At 40.9% G+C, this 22,646-nt stretch overlaps 1 protein-coding gene across 1 annotated transcript in view; it reads left to right on the forward strand.

Moving 5' to 3' along the window:
• Nucleotides 1–22,646, forward strand: part of LOC110510737 (receptor tyrosine-protein kinase erbB-4-like) — a 466,703-nt gene that overhangs the window by 285,768 nt on the left and 158,289 nt on the right. The gene's annotated exons all lie outside the window — the stretch shown is intronic.

Here is a 22,646-nt window from a genome sequence, read left to right on the forward strand (position 1 = left end):
ACCTGAGGACTCAGTTACCCATAACTAAACCTGTCTATTCGAGCATCCTCCACCCTCATTGTTTTTCATTCAACGATACGAAACCACGTGTGCCTTCAGAAAGTATTCACACCCCTTGACCTTTTCCACATTTGGTTTTTACAGACTGAATTTAAATGGAATAAATTGAGATTTTTGGAATTATGTTTTTTTTTTTACAAGACAAAAAGCTGAATGTCTTGAGGCAATAGTTTTCAACACCTTTCGTATGGATTAAAGAAGTATAGGAGCAAAAATGTGCTAAACAAGAATTTAGCAAATTATAATGGCAAATGTTGCACAATCCAGGTGTGAAAAGCTCTTAAAAACTTACCCAGAAATACTCACAGCTGTAATCGATGCCAAAGGTGCTACTACAAAGTGTTGACTCAGGGGTGTTAATATTTAGGTTAGATATTTCTGTATTTAATTTTAAATACATTTGCAAACATTTCTAAAAACATGTTTTCCATTTGTCATTATGGGGTTTTGTGTATAGATGGGTGTAACATAACAAAATGTGAAATAAAATAAAACTATTGGTCACATACACATGGTTAGCAGATGTTATTGCGAGTGTAGCGAAATGCTTGTGCTTCTAGTTCTGACAGTGCAGCAATAACATGTAGTTGAACAATTCAACAACTACCTAATGCACACAAATCTAAGTAAAGGAATGGAATAAGAATAAAGTGGGGCAAAAATAGTATTTAGTCAGCCACCAATTGTGCAAGTTCTCCCACTTAAAAAGATGAGAGAGGCCTGTAATTTTCATCATAGGTACACTTCAACCATGACAGACCAAATCAGAAAAAAATCCAGAAAATCACATTGTAGGGTTTTTTAATAATTTATTTGCAAATTATGGTGGAAAATAAGTATTTGGTCAATAACAAAAGTTTATCTCAATACTTTGTTAAATACCCTTTGTTGGCAATGACTGTTTTTCAGTCTCTTGGTCGCAGCTTTGATGCACCTGTACTGACTTTGCCTTCTGGATTGTAGCGGGGTGAACAGGCAGTGGCTCGGGTGGTTGCTGTCCTTGATGATCTTTTTGGCCTTCCTGTGACATTGGGTGCTGTAGGTGTCCTGGAGAGCAGGTAGTTTGCCCCGATGATGCGTTGTGCAGACCGCACCACCCTCTGGAGAGCCTTGCAGTTGTGGGCGGTGCAGTTGCTGTACCAGGTGGTGATACAGCCCAATAGGATGTTCTCAATTGTGCATTTGTAAAAGTTTGTAAGGGTTTTAGGTGACAAGCCACATTTCTTCAGGCTCCTGAGGTTGAAGAAGCATTGTTGCACCTTCTTCACCACACTGTCTGTGTGAGTGGATCATTTCAGTTTGTCCTTGATGTGTACGCCGAGGAATTTCAAACTTTCCACCTTCTCCTCTGCTGTCCCGTCAATAAGGATAAGGGAATGCTCCCTCTGCTCTTTCCTGAATTCCACGATCATCTCCTTTGTTTTGTTGACACTGAGTGAGAGGTTGTTTTCCTGACACCACACTCCTCCCTGTGCCCTCACCTCCTCCCTGTAGGCTGTCTCGTCGTTGTTTGTAATCAAGCCTACCTCTGTTGATGATTGACTTGAAGTTTTCCTCTAGGATTTGACATGTTCCGTTTAGCTCTATTCCGTTTATTTTTATCCCCAAAAAACTCCCTAGTTCTTGTGAATGAAAAGCATACCCATAACATGATGCAGCCACCACCATGCTTGAAAATATGATAGGAGTCGCATTCAGTGATATGTTGTGTTGGATTTCCTACTAACATAACGCTTTGTATTCAGGTGAAAAAGTGTATTTATTTTTTGCAGCATTACTTAAGTGCCTTCTTGCGAACAGGATGTTTTGGAATATTTTTTATTCTAAACAGGCTTCCTTCTTTTCACTCTTCCATTTATGTGAGTATTGTGGAGTAACTACAATGTTGTTGATCCATCCTCAGTCATTTCCTATCGCAGCCATTAAATTCTGTATCTGTTTTATAGTCAATCCCTGAGCGGTTTCCTTCCTCTCCGGCCACTGAGTTAGGAATGGCGCCTGTATTGTTGTAGTGACTGGGTGTGTTGATACACCATCCGAAGTGTAATTAATAACTACACCATGCTCAAAGGGATAATCAATGTCTGTTGTTTTTACCCATCTACCAATAGGTGCCATTCTTTTGTGAATCATTGGAAAACCTCCCTGGTCTTTATGGTTGAATCTGTGAATCTGTGTGAAATTCACTGCTCGACTGAGGGACCTAAGAGATAATTGTATGTCTGGTACAGAGATGAGGTAGTCATTGAAAAATCATGTTAAACATTATTATTACACACAGTGAGTCCCATGCAACTTATTGTGTGACTTGTTAAGTAACATTTTACTCCTGAACTTATTTAGGCTTTCCATAACAAAGGGGTTGAATACTTATTGACTCAAGACATTTCACCTTTTCGTTTTGTAAACATTTCTAAAAACATAATTCCACTTTGACATTATGGGGTATTATGTGTAGATCAGTGACAACATCTCAATTAAATCAATTTTAAATCCAGGCTGTAACACGACACAACATAGAAAACATCAAGTGGTGTGAATACTTTCTGAAGGTGCTGTATTTAAGTAAGAAAACCCACACCTTTGGTTGCTGACTCTCCAAGTACATAGACTGCTTTCTAGGTATCTATAATACAAGATGCATATAAAGGCAATCATTTGTAATACTAGTAAGATCACCCCAGGCAACTGAACCCAAAGACGCACCAAAAATATATTATTTTAAGATTTAAACACATCCATTATTTTTTCTCTATTTGTAATATTGATGGAACCAAAAAATTGTATTTAAATCTAACCTGATAAATCAACAAAGGACTGATACCGTAGCTCTATATGGACATAACAAGAGAGGGGAATAGAAAACAGGACATCTTCACCAGGTTTTATAGGTCAGCATTGCTAAGACCTTCTTTTCTAAGGACCTCCCATTGGAAGTCAGTATAGTATGGAAATAGACAAAGTATTGAGACTTTGTCTGGACGTATTTATTTTATACTTCTGCTTCAAGGCCGTATGTACTTCAGAGGAATTCCTGATGATTATTATTTCCCCACTGACTGTACAAATAGACCCGAAACTCAAAACACACATACTTTCTTGACTCATGGAAAATAAAACGGAATAGAAAAATAGAGAAAAAACCCAAAGCCTCTGGGAGTGGTGTTGGGCCCCTCTCTGCTTCACACGGCGCTTGTGATGTAATCTGTAAAAACTGCTGTAATTACACAAAGATCAAATGGGGGAGCCGCTGTGGCTAATGCTAATAGCCGCGCTCTCTCCGTCCTGTTGTGGGAGCAGAGCGTGATGGAGGGAGGAGTCGTCCATTAATAATGAATGGAATGATTAAAACATATCTCCCATCTTCAAGTGCGCTGCATGCCGAGCATTGCTGTGTGGAGAAAATATATCGCAGCAGCCTTAGATCAGTGAAGAGAGAGAGTCAGAGAGCTTTATAAAAAGGCACCAGCAGAACTAAACATCTCTATGCTGTGTTTCTGTGTAGGGATTCACCAAAGCAGTGTATACTACATGCCCTTGTAACAGTGTGTATATTACATAACATGTCACACATCCGCTCAGATGCAGATCGTTAAACCAAATTCTAGTTCCTCTGCTTCAATACACAGTCATGGACTTATCCTCATTTTCTTAACCCCGGGACACTTTCAAACTCCTAGCAGACATGATGTAAGATGCAGGTCATGTGATCGCAACACTCCTCCTCCCTCTAGTTCTGAATGGGCAGCGGAGGTACACATTTAATGACATTGCAAGAATATGACAGGTGACCATAACAATGTGACACAGAGAAAGTCTCAACACCTCTACAGCACCTGGACAGGGTGTTCCCTCCCTCCGTCTTTCCCTCCCTCTCTCCCTCTCTCTCTCCATCCCTCTCTCCCTCCGTCTTTCCCTCCCTCTCTCCCTCTCTCTCTCCATCCCTCTCTCCCTCCGTCTTTCCCTCCCTCTCTCCCTCTCTCTCTCCATCCCTCTCTCCCTCCGTCTTTCCCTCCCTCTCTCCCTCTCTCTCTCCATCCCTCTCTCCCTCCGACCCTCCCTCTCTCCCTCTCTCTCTCCATCCCTCTCTCCCTCCAACCCTCCCTCCCTGCCTCTTACAGCCCAGCATAGATTGTTCAGGTCTTTCCCCCTTTCCCAGCGGGCTCGTGGCAATGCCCACGCTCAGATGTGATATTTGCCTCGGGCACCGCACGGCTGCCATTGGTGCTTTAGCTCAAAGCCATCTATCGGGTCAGCCCTGGAGCTTTGAGATTTGTTTCCATTAGTGGGTCCACAGGAGGCGGGCCCTAAACCATCTCTAATAGAATAGTAAGAGCCATAAGAAACAATGCTTCACTGTCCCAATGATTACAGAGGACACCTGAACATATGAACTCGTTAGAGGTAAGGCCTTTAAGGATAGATTAGTGTTAACAGCCTCTCACTCCTCAGTTCTCTCACTCTCCTGTTGCTCTGTCATTCTCTCTCTCTTGTTGCTCTGTCGTTCTCTCTCTCTTGTTGCTCTGTCGTTCTCTCTCAGTTCTCTCACTCTCCTGTTGCTCTGTCATTCTCTCTCTCTTGTTGCTCTGTCGTTCTCTCTCTCTTGTTGCTCTGTCGTTCTCTCTCAGTTCTCTCTCACTCTCTTGGGACTAGTGTTCCCTGTAGGATCTGGTCTAAAGTAGTTCACTATATAGGTACTACTGTTCCCTGTAGGATCTGGTCTAAAGTAGTTCACTATATAGGTACTACTGTTCCCTGTGGGATCTGGTCTAAAGTAGTTCACTCTCTTGGGACTAGTGTTCCCTGTGGGTTCTGGCCTAAAGTAGTTCACTATATAGGGACTAGTGTTCCCTGTGGGTTCTGGTCTAAAGTAGTTCACTATATAGGGACTAGTGTTCCCTGTGGGTTCTGGTCTAAAGTAGTTCACTATATAGGGACTAGTGTTCCCTGTGTGTTCTGGTCTAAAGTAGTTCACTATATAGGGACTAGTGTTCCCTGTGGGTTCTGGTCTAAAGTAGTTCACTATATAGGGACTAGTGTTCCCTGTGGGTTCTGGTCTAAAGTAGTTCACTATATAGGGACTAGTGTTCCCTGTAGGTTCTGGTCTAAAGTAGTTCACTATATAGGGACTAGTGTTCCCTGTGGGTTCTGGTCTAAAGTAGTTCACTATATAGGGACTAGTGTTCCCTGTGGGTTCTGGTCTAAAGTAGTTCACTATATAGGGACTAGTGTTCCCTGTGGGATCTGGTCTAAAGTAGTTCACTATATAGGGACTAGTGTTCCCTGTGGGTTCTGGTCTAAAGTAGTTCACTATATAGGGACTAGTGTTCCCTGTAGGACCTGGTCTAAAGTAGTTCACTATATAGGGACTAGTGTTCCCTATGGAACACAACCAAACACCTGGTCAACTGGAGGCTCGGTCCTTCAGTTTGAAGGGACAACAGATGTATTGTGACAGGCTGTAATTGCCTATTCTAAAGGCTAGCTTGTTCATCCAACCTACCCATGGGGTGTGTTCTACTCCTTGTGACATTGGGATATATTTGTGTGTGTGTGTGTGTGTGTGTGTGTGTGTGTGTGTGTGTGTGCGACTCTTTGTGTGTGTGTCTGCATTTATTAGTGTGTTCAGTCGTCAACACTCCTGGGTCTCTCTATCCTGCCTGACATTGCCTTGTTCCATGTAGACCCTTTCAGCAACTACACCATACATACTGTACTCCTCTATGACTGCCTCATCACTAACACAGACTACTCTACTGCTGCCTCATCACTAACACAGACTCCTCTATGACTGCCTCATCACTAACACAGACTCCTCTATGGCTGCCTCATCACTAACACAGACTCCTCTACTGCTGCCTCATCACTAACACAGACTCCTCTACTGCTGCCTCATCACTAACACAGACTCCTCTACTGCTGCCTCATCACTAACACAGACTCCTCTACTGCTGCCTCATCACTAACACAGACTCCTCTACTGCTGCCTCATCACTAACACAGACTCCTCTACTGCTGCCTCATCACTAACACAGACTCCTCTATGGCTGCCTCATCACTAACACAGACTCCTCTATGACTGCCTCATCACTAACACAGACTCCTCTATGGCTGCCTCATCACTAACACAGACTCCTCTATGACTGCCTCATCACTAACACAGACTCCTCTATGGCTGCCTCATCACTAACACAGACTCCTCTATGGCTGCCTCATCACTAACACAGACTCCTCTACTGCTGCCTCATCACTAACACAGACTCCTCTACTGCTGCCTCATCACTAACACAGACTCCTCTACTGCTGCCTCATCACTAACACAGACTCCTCTACTGCTGCCTCATCACTAACACAGACTCCTCTATGGCTGCCACATCACTAACACAGACTCCTCTATGGCTGCCTCATCACTAACACAGACTCCTCTACTGCTGCCTCATCACTAACACAGACTCCTCTATGGCTGCCTCATCACTAACACAGACTCCTCTACTGCTGCCTCATCACTAACACAGACTCCTCTACTGCTGCCTCATCACTAACACAGACTCCTCTATGGCTGCCTCATCACTAACACACCCTCCTCTAATCTCTCCTGTGGTCCAGTCATCACTAACACAGACTCCTCTAATCTCTCCTGTGGTCCAGTCATCACTAACACAGACTCCTCTAATCTCTCCTGTGGTCCAGTCATCACTAACACAGACTCCTCTCTCCTGTGGTCCAGTAGTAATTTGCTCTCCCTGCGACGGATTCATTAATAGATTACATTAGTGAGCAGAGACAATTATTAGATGTGTGTCTTCCAATCTAAAGTGTCTCTCAGAGACACAGAGAGATGAGAGGCAGAGAAATGAGGTGCACAGGAAGCTAAGAATGATAGAGTGACACACAATGAGATATTATTTAATAGGGGAACGGGAAGTTGGCCTCAGAATGACCCCACTGTATAGTTATAACAGCAAGAGAGGGACAGGGTTATATCCCTGTATAGTTATAACAGGAAGAGAGGGACAGGGTTATATCCCTGTATAGTTATAACAGGAAGAGAGGGACAGGGTTATGTCAGTGTATAGTTATAACAGGAAGAGAGGGACAGGGTTATGTCAGTGTATAGTTATAACAGGAAGAGAGGGACAGGGTTATGTCAGTGTATAGTTATAACAGGAAGAGAGGGACAGGGTTATATCCCTGTATAGTTATAACAGGAAGAGAGGGACAGGGTTATATCCCTGTATAGTTATAACAGGAAGAGAGGGACAGGGTTATGTCAGTGTATAGTTATAACAGGAAGAGAGGGACAGGGTTATGTCAGTGTATAGTTATAACAGGAAGAGAGGGACAGGGTTATATCCCTGTGTAGTTATAACAGGAAGAGAGGGACAGGGTTATGTCAGTGTATAGTTATAACAGGAAGAGAAGGACAGGGTTATGTCAGTGTATATTTATAACAGGAAGAGAGGGACAGGGTTATGTCAGTGTATAGTTATAACAGGAAGAGAGGGACAGTGTTATGTCAGTGTATAACAGGAAGAGAGGGACAGGGTTATGTCAGTGTATAGTTATAACAGGAAGAGAGGGACAGGGTTATGTCAGTGTATAGTTATAACAGGAAGAGAGGGACAGTGTTATGTCAGTGTATAACAGGAAGAGAGGGACAGGGTTATGTCAGTGTGTAGTTATAACAGGAAGAGAGGGACAGGGTTATGTCAGTGTATAGTTATAACAGGAAGAGAGGGACAGGGTTATGTCAGTGTATAGTTATAACAGGAAGAGAGGGACAGTGTTATGTCAGTGTATAACAGGAAGAGAGGGACAGGGTTATGTCAGTGTATAGTTATAACAGGAAGAGAGGGACAGGGTTATATCCCTGTATAGTTATAACAGGAAGAGAGGGACAGGGTTATATCCCTGTATAGTTATAACAGGAAGAGAGGGACAGGGTTATATCCCTGTATAGTTATAACAGGAAGAGAAGGACAGGGTTATATCCCTGTGTAGTTATAACAGGAAGAGAGGGACAGGGTTATATCCCTGTATAGTTATAACAGGAAGAGAGGGACAGGGTTATATCCCTGTATAGTTATAACAGGAAGAGAGGGACAGGGTTATATCCCTGTATAGTTATAACAGGAAGAGAGGGACAGGGTTATATCCCTGTATAGTTATAACAGGAAGAGAGGGACAGGGTTATGTCAGTGTATAGTTATAACAGGAAGAGAGGGACAGGGTTATATCCCTGTATAGTTATAACAGGAAGAGAGGGACAGGGTTATATCCCTGTATAGTTATAACAGGAAGAGAAGGACAGGGTTATGTCAGTGTATAGTTATAACAGGAAGAGAGGGACAGGGTTATATCCCTGTATAGTTATAACAGGAAGAGAGGGACAGGGTTATATCCCTGTATAGTTATAACAGGAAGAGAAGGACAGGGTTATGTCAGTGTATAGTTATAACAGGAAGAGAGGGACAGGGTTATGTCGGTGTATAGTTATAACAGGAAGAGAGGGACAGGGTTATATCCCTGTATAGTTATAACAGGAAGAGAGGGACAGGGTTATATCCCTGTGTAGTTATAACAGGAAGAGAGGGACAGGGTTATATCCCTGTATAGTTATAACAGGAAGAGAGGGACAGGGTTATATCCCTGTATAGTTATAACAGGAAGAGAAGGACAGGGTTATGTCAGTGTATAGTTATAACAGGAAGAGAGGGACAGGGTTATGTCAGTGTATAGTTATAACAGGAAGAGAGGGACAGGGTTATATCCCTGTATAGTTATAACAGGAAGAGAGGGACAGGGTTATATCCCTGTATAGTTATAACAGGAAGAGAGGGACAGGGTTATGTCAGTGTATAGTTATAACAGGAAGAGAGGGACAGGGTTATGTCAGTGTATAGTTATAACAGGAAGAGAGGGACAGGGTTATGTCAGTGTATAGTTATAACAGGAAGAGAGGGACAGGGTTATGTCAGTGTATATTTATAACAGGAAGAGAGGGACAGGGTTATGTCAGTGTATAGTTATAACAGGAAGAGAGGGACAGTGTTATGTCAGTGTATAACAGGAAGAGAGGGACAGGGTTATGTCAGTGTATAGTTATAACAGGAAGAGAGGGACAGGGTTATATCCCTGTATAGTTATAACAGGAAGAGAGGGACAGGGTTATATCCCTGTATAGTTATAACAGGAAGAGAGGGACAGGGTTATATCCCTGTATAGTTATAACAGGAAGAGAAGGACAGGGTTATATCCCTGTGTAGTTATAACAGGAAGAGAGGGACAGGGTTATATCCCTGTATAGTTATAACAGGAAGAGAGGGACAGGGTTATATCCCTGTATAGTTATAACAGGAAGAGAGGGACAGGGTTATATCCCTGTATAGTTATAACAGGAAGAGAGGGACAGGGTTATATCCCTGTATAGTTATAACAGGAAGAGAGGGACAGGGTTATATCCCTGTATAGTTATAACAGGAAGAGAAGGACAGGGTTATATCCCTGTATAGTTATAACAGGAAGAGAGGGACAGGGTTATGTCAGTGTATAGTTATAACAGGAAGAGAGGGACAGGGTTATATCCCTGTATAGTTATAACAGGAAGAGAGGGACAGGGTTATGTCGGTGTATAGTTATAACAGGAAGAGAGGGACAGGGTTATATCCCTGTGTAGTTATAACAGGAAGAGAGGGACAGGGTTATGTCAGTGTATAGTTATAACAGGAAGAGAAGGACAGGGTTATATCCCTGTGTAGTTATAACAGGAAGAGAGGGACAGGGTTATATCCCTGTGTAGTTATAACAGGAAGAGAAGGACAGGGTTATGTCAGTGTATAGTTATAACAGGAAGAGAGGGACAGGGTTATGTCGGTGTATAGTTATAACAGGAAGAGAGGGACAGGGTTATATCCCTGTATAGTTATAACAGGAAGAGAAGGACAGGGTTATATCCCTGTATAGTTATAACAGGAAGAGAGGGACAGGGTTATATCCCTGTATAGTTATAACAGGAAGAGAGGGACAGGGTTATATCCCTGTATAGTTATAACAGGAAGAGAGGGACAGGGTTATATCCCTGTACAGTTATAACAGGAAGAGAGGGACAGGGTTATATCCCTGTATAGTTATAACAGGAAGAGAGGGACAGGGTTATATCCCTGTGTAGTTATAACAGGAAGAGAAGGACAGGGTTATGTCAGTGTATAGTTATAACAGGAAGAGAGGGACAGGGTTATGTCGGTGTATAGTTATAACAGGAAGAGAGGGACAGGGTTATATCCCTGTATAGTTATAACAGGAAGAGAAGGACAGGGTTATGTCAGTGTATAGTTATAACAGGAAGAGAGGGACAGGGTTATATCCCTGTATAGTTATAACAGGAAGAGAGGGACAGGGTTATGTCGGTGTATAGTTATAACAGGAAGAGAGGGACAGGGTTATATCCCTGTATAGTTATAACAGGAAGAGAGGGACAGGGTTATATCCCTGTATAGTTATAACAGGAAGAGAAGGACAGGGTTATATCCCTGTATAGTTATAACAGGAAGAGAGGGACAGGGTTATGTCGGTGTATAGTTATAACAGGAAGAGAGGGACAGGGTTATATCCCTGTATAGTTATAACAGGAAGAGAGGGACAGGGTTATATCCCTGTGTAGTTATAACAGGAAGAGAGGGACAGGGTTATATCCCTGTATAGTTATAACAGGAAGAGAGGGACAGGGTTATATCCCTGTATAGTTATAACAGGAAGAGAAGGACAGGGTTATGTCAGTGTATAGTTATAACAGGAAGAGAGGGACAGGGTTATGTCAGTGTATAGTTATAACAGGAAGAGAGGGACAGGGTTATATCCCTGTATAGTTATAACAGGAAGAGAGGGACAGGGTTATATCCCTGTATAGTTATAACAGGAAGAGAGGGACAGGGTTATGTCAGTGTATAGTTATAACAGGAAGAGAGGGACAGGGTTATGTCAGTGTATAGTTATAACAGGAAGAGAGGGACAGGGTTATGTCAGTGTATAGTTATAACAGGAAGAGAGGGACAGGGTTATGTCAGTGTATATTTATAACAGGAAGAGAGGGACAGGGTTATATCCCTGTATAGTTATAACAGGAAGAGAAGGACAGGGTTATGTCAGTGTATAGTTATAACAGGAAGAGAGGGACAGGGTTATATCCCTGTATAGTTATAACAGGAAGAGAGGGACAGGGTTATGTCAGTGTATAGTTATAACAGGAAGAGAAGGACAGGGTTATATCCCTGTATAGTTATAACAGGAAGAGAGGGACAGTGTTATATCCCTGTGTAGTTATAACAGGAAGAGAAGGACAGGGTTATGTCCATAACATGCCTTTGTGATATGGAACAAGATCAACCCTACCTGGATGCCTGATTAGAGGAACAAGAGGAGGGTGTTCCTGGAGCAGCTGGGAAAGGCACTTGTAACCCCACACATTGAAAGAAGGAAGCGCCTCCCCCGCAGCGCCTCCCCCGCACAGCGCTTGTGAAAGCTGTTCAGGGGGCTGAATCTTGTCCTGATCCACCTGAGGCTGCAGCTGGGGCAGTCAAGAGGAGGAGATGCCAATTCTGCCCCCAAAGAAGGACTGTAAAATAAATACTATGTGCTGCTGTGAGAAATACATCTGTCCAGGCACACACACATTGCATACTGCCCTACATGTGCTAATTTTAGTTAATGGATTCATGTTCGTCACGTTTTTGTTTTGTGTCTATTATCTTGTTTAATGATTATGTATTGTTGTTGTTTAAACACCTTGTGGGTGGGGGCAATGGTTCAGAAAGATGGGAAAAGACTAGTATTTTGTAGTTGAATTCCTCATTGTACAGTATACAGGAGAAAGAGAAAAGGCGAGAAAAGGAGAGAATTAGAGAATTAGAGAGAGCATACTTAAATTCACACAGGACACCGGATAAGACAGGAGAAGTACTGCAGATATAACAGACTGACCCTAGCCCCCCGACACACAAACTATTGTAGCATAAATACTGGAGGCTGAGAAAGGAGGGGTCGGGAGACATTGTGGCATGGTCCGAAGATACCCCCGGACAGGGCCAAACAGGCAGGATATAACCCCACCCACTTTGCCAAGGCACTGCCCCCAACCCACTAGAGGGATATTTGCAACCACCAACTTACTACCCTGAGACATGGCTGAGTATAGCCCACGAAGATCACCCCCCTGGAAGATCACGTCAGTGACTCAACCCACTCAAGTGACGCACCCCTCCTAGGGACAGCATGAAAGAGCACCAGTAAGCCAGTGACTCAGCCCCAGTAATAGGGTTAGAGACAGAGAATCCCATTTGACAGAGGGGAACCGACCAGGCAGAGATAGCAAGGGCGGTTCGTCGCTCCATTGCCTTTCCATTCACCTTTACACCCCTGGGCCAGACTACACTCAATCATAGGACCTACTGAAGAGATGAGTCTTCAATAAAGACTTAAAGGTCGAGACCGAGTCTGCGTCTCATACATGGATAGGCAGACCATTCCGTAAAAATTGCCTCCAGCTGTTTGCTTAGAAACTCTAGGGACAGTAAGGAGGCCTGCATCTTGTGACCGTAGCGTACGTGTAGGTATGTATGGCAGGACCAAATCAGAGAGATAGGTAGGAGCAAGCCCATGTCATGCTTTGTAGGTTAGCAGTAAAACCTTGAAATCAGCCCTAGCCTTAACAGGAAGTCAGTGGAGGGAGGCTAGCACTGTTTAGCAGCCTTGTTTAGCACTAACTGAAGTTTATTTAGTGCTTTAGCCGGGTAGCCGGAAAGTAGAGCATTGCAGCAGTCTAGTCTAGAAGTAACAAAAGCATTGATATATCTTTCTGCAAAATGTTTAGACAGAAAGTTTCTGATTTTTGCCACATTATGAAGATGTAAAAAAAGCTGTCCTTTAAGTATTCTTGATATGTTCATCAAAAGAGAGATCAGGGTCCAGAGTAACGCCGAGGTCCTTCACAGTTTTATTTGAGACGACTGTACAACCATCAAGATTAATGGTCAGATCCTGTAATCAAATCCACAAATGCTGATGCTCTAGATACTCAACTAGTCTAAAAAAAGGCCAGTTTTATTGCTTCTTTAATCAGGACAACAGTTTTCAGCTGTGCTAACATAATTGCAAAAGGGTTTTCTAACGATCAATTAGCCTTTTAAAATGATAAAATTGGATTAGCTAACACAACATGCCATTGGAATGCACAAGTGATGGTTGGTGATAATGGGCCTCTGTACGCCTATTTAGATATTCCATTACTAATCAGTCGTTTACATATATAATAGTCATTTACAAAATTAACAAAGTCTACACTGTATTTCTGATCACATTATTTTAATGGCTATTCTTTCAGAAACAAGGACATTTCTAAGTGACCCCAAACTTTTGAACGGTAGTGTACGTATATACACATCAATTACACTATACACATCTTTATACACATCAATTACACTACACACATCTTTATACACATCAATTACACTATACACATCTTTATACACATCAATTACACTATACACATCTTTATACACATCAATTACACTATACACATCTATAAACACATCAATTATACTATACACATCTATATACACATCAATTACACTATACACATCTTTATACACATCAATTACACTATACATATCTTTATACACATCAATTACACTATACACATCTTTATACACATCAATTACACTATACATATCTTTATACACATCAATTACACTATACACATCTTTATACACATCAATTACACTACACATATCTTTATACACATCAATTACACTATACACATCTTTATACACATCAATTACACTATACACATCTTTATACACATCAATTACACTATACATATCTTTATACACATCAATTACACTACACATATCTTTATACACATCAATTACACTATACACATCTTTATACACATCAATTACACTACACATATCTTTATACACATCAATTACACTATACACATCTTTATACACATCAATTACACTATACACATCTTTATACACATCAATTACACTATACATATCTATATACACATCAATTACACTACACATATCTTTATACACATCAATTACACTATACATATCTCAATACACATCAATTACACTATACATATCTTTATACACATCAATTACACTATACACATCTATATACACATCAATTACACTATACACATCTTTATACACATCAATTACACTATACACATCAATTACACTATACATATCTATATACACATCAATTACACTATACATATCTTTATACACATCAATTACACTATACACATCTATATACACATCAATTACACTATACACATCAATTACACTATACATATCTATATACACATCAATTACACTATACACATCTATATACACATCAATTACACTATACACATCAATTACACTATACATATCTATATACACATCAATTACACTATACACATCTATATACACATCAATTACACTATACACATCAATTACACTATACATATCTATATACACATCAATTACACTATACACATCTATATACACATCAATTACACTATACACATCAATTACACTATACATATCTATATACACATCAATTACACTATACATATCTATATACACATCAATTACACTATACATATCTTTCTACACATCAATTACACTATACATATCTATATACACATCAATTACACTATACATATCTATATACACATCAATTACACTATACATATCTTTCTACACATCAATTACACTATACATATCTTTCTACACATCAATTACACTACACATATCTTTATACACATCAATTACACTATACATATCTTTATACACATCAATTATACTGTACACATCTACAGTTGAAGTCGGAAGTTTACATACACTTAGGTTGGAGTCATTAAAAGTCATTTTTCAACCACCCCACAAATTTCTTGTTAACAAACTTTAGTTTTGGCAAGCCGGTTAGGACATCTACTTTGTGCATGACACAAGTCATTTTTCCAACAATTGTTTACAGACAGATTATTTCACTTATAATTCACTGTATCACAATTCCAGTGGGTCAGATGTTTACATACACTAAGTTGACTGTGCCTTTAAACAGCTTGGAAAATTCCAGAAGATTATGTCATGGCTCTAGAAGCTTCTGATAGGCTAATTGACATAATTTAAGTCAATTGGAGGTGTACCTGTGGATGTATTTCAAGGCCTACCATCAAACTCAGTGCCTCTTTGCTTGACATCATGGGAAAATCAAAATCAATCAGCCAAGACCTCACAAGTCTGGTTCATCCTTGGAAGCAATTTCCAAATGCCTGAAGGTACCATGTTCATCTGTACAAACAATAGTACACAAGTATAAACACCATGGGACCATGCTGCCATCATACCGCTCAGGAAGGAGACACGTTCTGTCTCCTAGAGATTAATGTACTTTTGTGCGAAAAGTGCAAATCCCAGAACAACAGCAAAGGACCTTGTGAAGATGCTGGAGGAAACAGGTACAAAAGTATCTATATCCACAGTAAAACGAGTCCTATATCGACTTAACCTGAACGTTCGCTCAGCTTGGAAGAAGCCACTGCTCCAAAACTGCCATAAAAAAGCCATTCTACGTTTTGCAACTGCACATGGAGACAAAGATCGTACTTTCCGGAGAAATGTCCTCTGGTCTGATGAAAAAAAATAGAACTGTTTGGCCATAATGACCATTGTTATGTTTGGAGGAAAAAGAGGGAGGCTTGCAAGCCGAAGAACTGTGAAGCACGGGGGTGGCAGCATCATGTTGTGGGGGTGCTTTGCTGCAGGAGGGACTGGTGCACTTCACAAAATAGATGTCAGGAAAATTATGTGGATATATTGAAGCAAGGTCAAGGTATTGGAGTGGCCAACACAAAGCCCTGACCTCAATCCTGTAGAAAATGTGTGGGTAGAACTGAAAAAGCGTGTGTGAGCAAGGAGGCCTACAAACCTGACTCAGTTATACCAGCTCTGTCAGGAGGAATGGGCCAAAATTCACCCAACTTATTGTGGGAAGCTTGTGTAAGGATTGCTGAAATGTTTGACCCAAGTTAAACAATTTAAAGGCAATGCTACCAAATACTAATTGAGTGTATGTAAACTTCTGACCCACTGGGAATGTGATGAAAGAAATACAAGCTGAAATAAATAATTCTCTCTACTATTATTCTGACGTTTCACGTTCTTAAAATAAAGTGGTGATCCTAACTGACCAAAAACAGGGAATTTTTACTAGGGTTAAATGTCAGGAATTGTGAAAAACTGAGTTTAAATGTATTTGGCTAAGGTGTATGTAAATGTACAACTTCAACTGTATATACACTTCAATTACACTATACATATCTCAATACACTTCAATTACACTATACATATCTATATACACATCAATTACACTATACATAACTATATACACATCAATTACACTACACATATCTCAATACACATCAAAATTACACTACACATATCTCAATACACATCAATTACACTACACATATCTCAATACACATCAATTACACTACACATATCTATATACACATAAATTACACAGAACATGAAAAGCAAAACACAATCATATGGAACAAAACGTTCTTCAGTAAGAAGGCCCTCTAACGTCTGCTTGGATTTCCCTGAACTCCTAAACTACACCAACTTTAATGAGTTTTGGAGATCATTTCACATGAGAGGCCCAAAAAAGCGAAAAGCATATTTCCCTAACTGGGTGGAGATTGATGGGATCTCCATGATCAGTCATCCCTGAGTCCTGTCTGCTTAACTTACTTTTTACACATTTTGTTACATTACAGACTTATTCTAAAATGAATTAAATCAATGTTTTTCCTCATCAATCTGCACACAGTACCCCATAATGACAAAGAAAAGCAGGTTTTTAGAAATGTTGGCACATTTATATATATATATAAATTAAAAATAGAAATACCTTATTTTACTTAAGTATTCAGACCCTTAGCTGTGAGACTGGAAATTGAGCTCAGGTGCATCCTGTTTCCATTGATCCTTGAGATGAGATGTTTCTACGACTTGATGGGAGTCCACCTGTGGTAAATGAAATTGATTGGTCATGATTTGTCTGGTTTTTATACTTCAGAAGTTTTAGAGGTCAATAATAAATGTAGCCATTTTTGCTTTCCCATAATTCATCTGTCTGTTATTTGTTTACCTCTGTGGCTTCCTACAACCCACACTGGTGAATAAGTGTTAAACGCCGCACTTAAGTGTTTTGGTTGGTCGATTGGTATTCCTGAGCACTCGTCTCTTTGGCCGAGGCTTTTGTTTTCCCGTGGTGATTGGTGGGGGGGGGCTCTAGTTCATTTAAATGCAGCGAGGCAATGACGCCGTTGGCTCTTATTAGAAGAGCAAGCCCATGCTTAGCTCCTTAAGTGCAGAGTGTGTCTCTGACTCAATTTTCATTTGTGGCCATTATTGAATTTAGCCTCCCACCTGATTGCATTTTGTGTCACCTCTAAAAACAAAGTCCCCGAGGATTTAGCCAGAGTTAGTGACAAGCATTGGGCGTATTGGCGAAGAAATTAGACAGGTGGAGGCAAAGTTTCAGATTGACACTTTGAGAGAGCGTTGTGATTTTTTAAAACCGGTTTTAAGGCTATCAGTGTGTTAGGTGTAAGTTACATTTGATTTAGATTGACTGGGTTTATTGTTTTCAGTTTACTTTATAGTGATACAGAGAGAGAGACACAGACACAGACACAGACACAGACACAGACACTGACACAGACAAACAGAGATGACAAGACATTAATTTGTCACTCCATCTGTCGAGACAGCTGAGAAGAAAAAATAATTCCCCCATCCTCCTTCCCTCCATCCTCCTTCCCTCCATCCTCCTTCCCTCCTTCCCTCCATCCCTCCTTCCCGCCATCCCTCCTTCCCTCCATCCCTCCTTCCCTCCTTCCCTCCATCCCTCCTTCCCTCCTTCCCTCCATCCCTCCATCCCTCCATCCCTCCTTCCCTCCATCCCTCCTTCCCTCCATCCCTCCTTCTCTCCTTCCCTCCTTCCCTCCATCCCTCCTTCCCTCCTTCCCTCCATCCCTCCTTCCCTCCATCCCTCCTTCCCTCCTTCCCTCCATCCCTCCTTCCCTCCATCCCTCCTTCCCTCCATCCCTCCATCCCTCCTTCCCTCCATCCCTCCTTCCCTTCATCCCTCCTTCCCTCCTTCCATCCTTCCCTCCTTCCAGCTCGCTGCCTTCACCAGATACCATAATCCTTTAATATGGGGCATTTTTCATAAGGATTCATTGTGAAACAATATCATTTGAGATGGCACAATTTAATCAGGGGCCTTAAAACACAATTATGGTTATCAGGGTGGACAGAGCGTGAGGGGAGGGGAGTAGAGGGGGAGGCCTCCCCCACACTGTCTGCATGCCTTATACTCCTCTCCTGTCTTTCCTACTGAACAATATCTCTTCTGGCTGGCAGAGGCCATACTGGAGGGAGAGAGACAGGAGGAGAAGAGGACTCAGGAGACCTCTTCTGTTTACACTCTATTCTGTTTAGAGACAAATATGTCTACGCCGTCTTCAGATGGAGACTTTTACAGCTTTTTAAATGGGTTTGGTGTAATGATATGAAGGGCTGCCAACTTTTGAAGAAAGCTTGGATTGAGATTTGCTATGTGAATTTCATTGCCCCCTGGTACAATCCCTAGAAGGTGACTGGGGAAAATGTTACTGTTTTAAAGCTCATTTCCTGCGATTCCACATGTTTTGACTTTAGGCCTATGAGCAGGGTCAAAAAATAAAACAACAAAAAACCCAGGTCAGGTGTGTTCAGGATGCTTTGAACATTAACTTAACACTCACAATTCGATGACTGTTACTAAGTTTAAAGTATGTTATTATAATTATTTTGTAACTAATTTTTAGGTGGTTTGACACTTCATTCAAACAGTGATGAAATGAGAAAGGGAGAATCGTGCCCGCTCTCCAGGAGGGTTGGCCACTCCTCAGTGCTGGGTGTTAGACAATGGTACATAGACGGTACATGGTACATACCTATTAATGTGTCTTCAAGTGGGTTATGCAGTACTTTTAAAATGTACTGTAATATGCCCACAGTGTGTGTGACTTTGGTCTTGGATTGATATCTGTCAATCAATCAGCTGTCATTTTTTGTCACTTGGCATAACTTGTTGGTGCTTTTCTGTTCTCTCCCAGTGTGGGAAACATCGGCCATTTTGGATCAATGTTTCTTCCTTTATGTCCACAGTAATCGGATTCAATTGATGCATTCCGGGCTATATTGTGGCCAGCTACAGTATATAGTTAAATGGTTATTCATTGGATTGTATTGGAGTGGTTTTCACTGAAGCTGTTACTTTGACATTAGCCTCGGCATTATTTTTAGCTAAACATACTAGGAGGCACAGAGTGGCTATCGATTAATGAGTCTAGTTTCCTTTGAGACTAGCTGCCTCCTATTTATTAATGAGACTAGTTTCCTTTGGGACCAGCTGCCTCCTATTTATTAATGAGACTAGTTTCCTTTGGGTCTAGCTGCCTCCTATTTATTAATGAGTCTAGTTTCCTTTGGGACTAGCTGCCTCCTATTTATTAATGAGACTAGTTTCCTTTGGGACCAGCTGCCTCCTATTTATTAATGAGACTAGTTTCCTTTGGGACTAGCTGCCTCCTATTTATTAATGAGACTAGTTTCCTTTGGGACTAGCTGCCTCCTATTTATTCATGAGACAAGCTGCCTCCTATTTATTCATGAGACTAGCTGCCTCCTATTTATTAATGAGACTAGTTTCCTTTGGGACAAGCTGCCTCCTATTTATTAATGAGACTAGTTTCCTTTGAGACAAGCTGCCTCCTATTTATTAATGAGACTAGTTTCCTTTGGGTCTAGCTGCCTCCTATTTATTAATGAGACTAGCTGCCTCCTATTTATTAATGAGACTAGTTTCCTTTGGGACCAGCTGCCTCCTATTTATTAATGAGTCTAGTTTCCTTTGGGACTAGCTGCCTCCTATTTATTAATGAGACTAGTTTCCTTTGGGTCTAGCTGCCTCCTATTTATTAATGAGACTAGTTTCCTTTGGGACCAGCTGCCTCCTATTTATTAATGAGACTAGTTTCCTTTGGGTCTAGCTGCCTCCTATTTATTAATGAGACTAGTTTCCTTTGAGACTAGCTGCCTCCTATTTATTAATGAGACTAGTTTCCTTTGGGACAAGCTGCCTCCTATTTATTAATGAGACTAGCTGCCTCCTATTTATTAATGAGACAAGCTGCCTCCTATTTATTAATGAGACTAGTTTCCTTTGGGTCTAGCTGCCTCCTATTTATTAATGAGACTAGTTTCCTTTGAGACAAGCTGCCTCCTATTTATTAATGAGACTAGCTGCCTCCTATTTATTAATGAGACTAGTTTCCTTTGGGTCTAGCTGCCTCCTATTTATTAATGAGACTAGTTTCCTTTGAGACTAGCTGCCTCCTATTTATTAATGAGACTAGCTGCCTCCTATTTATTAATGAGACTAGTTTCCTTTGAGACTAGCTGCCTCCTATTTTTTAATGAGACTAGTTTCCTTTGAGACAAGCTGCCTCCTATTTATTCATGAGACTAGCTGCCTCCTATTTATTAATGAGTCTACTTTCCTTTGGGTCTAGCTGCCTCCTATTTATTAATGAGACTAGTTTCCTTTGAGACTAGCTGCCTCCTATTTATTAATGAGACTAGTTTCCTTTGGGTCTAGCTGCCTCCTATTTATTAATGAGACTAGTTTCCTTTGAGACAAGCTGCCTCCTATTTATTCATGAGACTAGCTGCCTCCTATTTATTAATGAGTCTACTTTCCTTTGGGTCTAGCTGCCTCCTATTTATTAATGAGTCTAGTTTCCTTTGGGTATAGCTGCCTCCTATTTATTAATGAGACTAGTTTCCTTTGGGTCTAGCTGCCTCCTATTTATTAATGAGACTAGTTTCCTTTGGGACAAGCTGCCTCCTATTTATTAATGAGACTAGCTGCCTCCTATTTATTAATGAGTCTACTTTCCTTTGAGACTAGCTGCCTCCTATTTTTTAATGAGACTAGTTTCCTTTGAGACAAGCTGCCTCCTATTTATTCATGAGTCTAGTTTCCTTTGGGACTAGCTGCCTCCTATTTATTAATGAGACTAGCTGCCTCCTATTTATTAATGAGTCTACTTTCCTTTGGGTCTAGCTGCCTCCTATTTATTAATGAGTCTAGTTTCCTTTGGGACTAGCTGCCTCCTATTTATTAATGAGTCTACTTTCCTTTGGGTCTAGCTGCCTCCTATTTATTCATGAGACTAGCTGCCTCCTATTTATTAATGAGACTAGCTGCCTCCTATTTATTAATGAGACTAGTTTCCTTTGGGTCTAGCTGCCTCCTATTTATTAATGAGACTAGTTTCCTTTGAGACTAGCTGCCTCCTATTTATTAATGAGACTAGTTTCCTTTGGGTCTATCTACCTCCTATTTATTAATGAGACTAGTTTCCTTTGGGACTAGCTGCCTCCTATTTATTCATGAGACTAGCTGCCTCCTATTTATTAATGAGACTAGTTTCCTTTGGGACAAGCTGCCTCCTATTTATTAATGAGACTAGCTGCCTCCTATTTATTAATGAGACTAGCTGCCTCCTATTTATTAATGAGACTAGTTTCCTTTGAGACAAGCTGCCTCCTATTCATTAATGAGACTAGTTTCCTTTGGGACTAGCTGCCTCCTATTTATTAATGAGACTAGCTGCCTCCTATTTATTAATGAGACTAGCTGCCTCCTATTTATTAATGAGACTAGTTTCCTTTGGGTCTAGCTGCCTCCTATTTATTAATGAGACTAGCTGCCTCCTATTTATTAATGAGACTAGCTGCCTCCTATTTATTAATGAGACTAGTTTCCTTTGAGACAAGCTGCCTCCTATTTATTAATGAGACTAGTTTCCTTTGAGACAAGCTGCCTCCTATTTATTAATGAGACTAGCTACCTCCTATTTATTAATGAGACTAGTTTCCTTTGGGACTAGCTCCCTCCTATTTATTAATGAGTCTAGTTTCCTTAGAGACCAGCTGCCTCCTATTTATTAATGAGTCTAGTTTCCTTTGGGACTAGCTGCCTCCTATTTATTAATGAGACTAGTTTCCTTTGGGACTAGCTGCCTCCTATTTATTAATGAGACTAGTTTCCTTAGAGACCAGCTGCCTCCTATTTATTAATGAGACTAGTTTCCTTTGGGACCAGCTGCCTCCTATTTATTAATGAGACTAGTTTCCTTTGGGACTAGCTGCCTCCTATTTATTAATGAGACTAGTTTCCTTTGGGTCTAGATGCCTCCTATTTATTCATGAGACTAGTTTCCTTTGGGTCTAGCTGCCTCTTATGTATTCATGAGACTAGTTTCCTTTGGGTCTAGCTGCCTCCTATTTATTAATGAGTCAAGTTTCCTTTGGGTATAGCTGCCTCCTATTTATTCATGAGACTAGTTTCCTTTGGGTCTAGCTGCCTCCTATTTATTAATGAGACTAGTTTCCTTTGGGACTAGCTGC

This window comes from Oncorhynchus mykiss, chromosome 18 (assembly GCF_013265735.2).
Source record: "Oncorhynchus mykiss isolate Arlee chromosome 18, USDA_OmykA_1.1, whole genome shotgun sequence".
Lineage (NCBI taxonomy): Eukaryota > Metazoa > Chordata > Actinopteri > Salmoniformes > Salmonidae > Oncorhynchus > Oncorhynchus mykiss.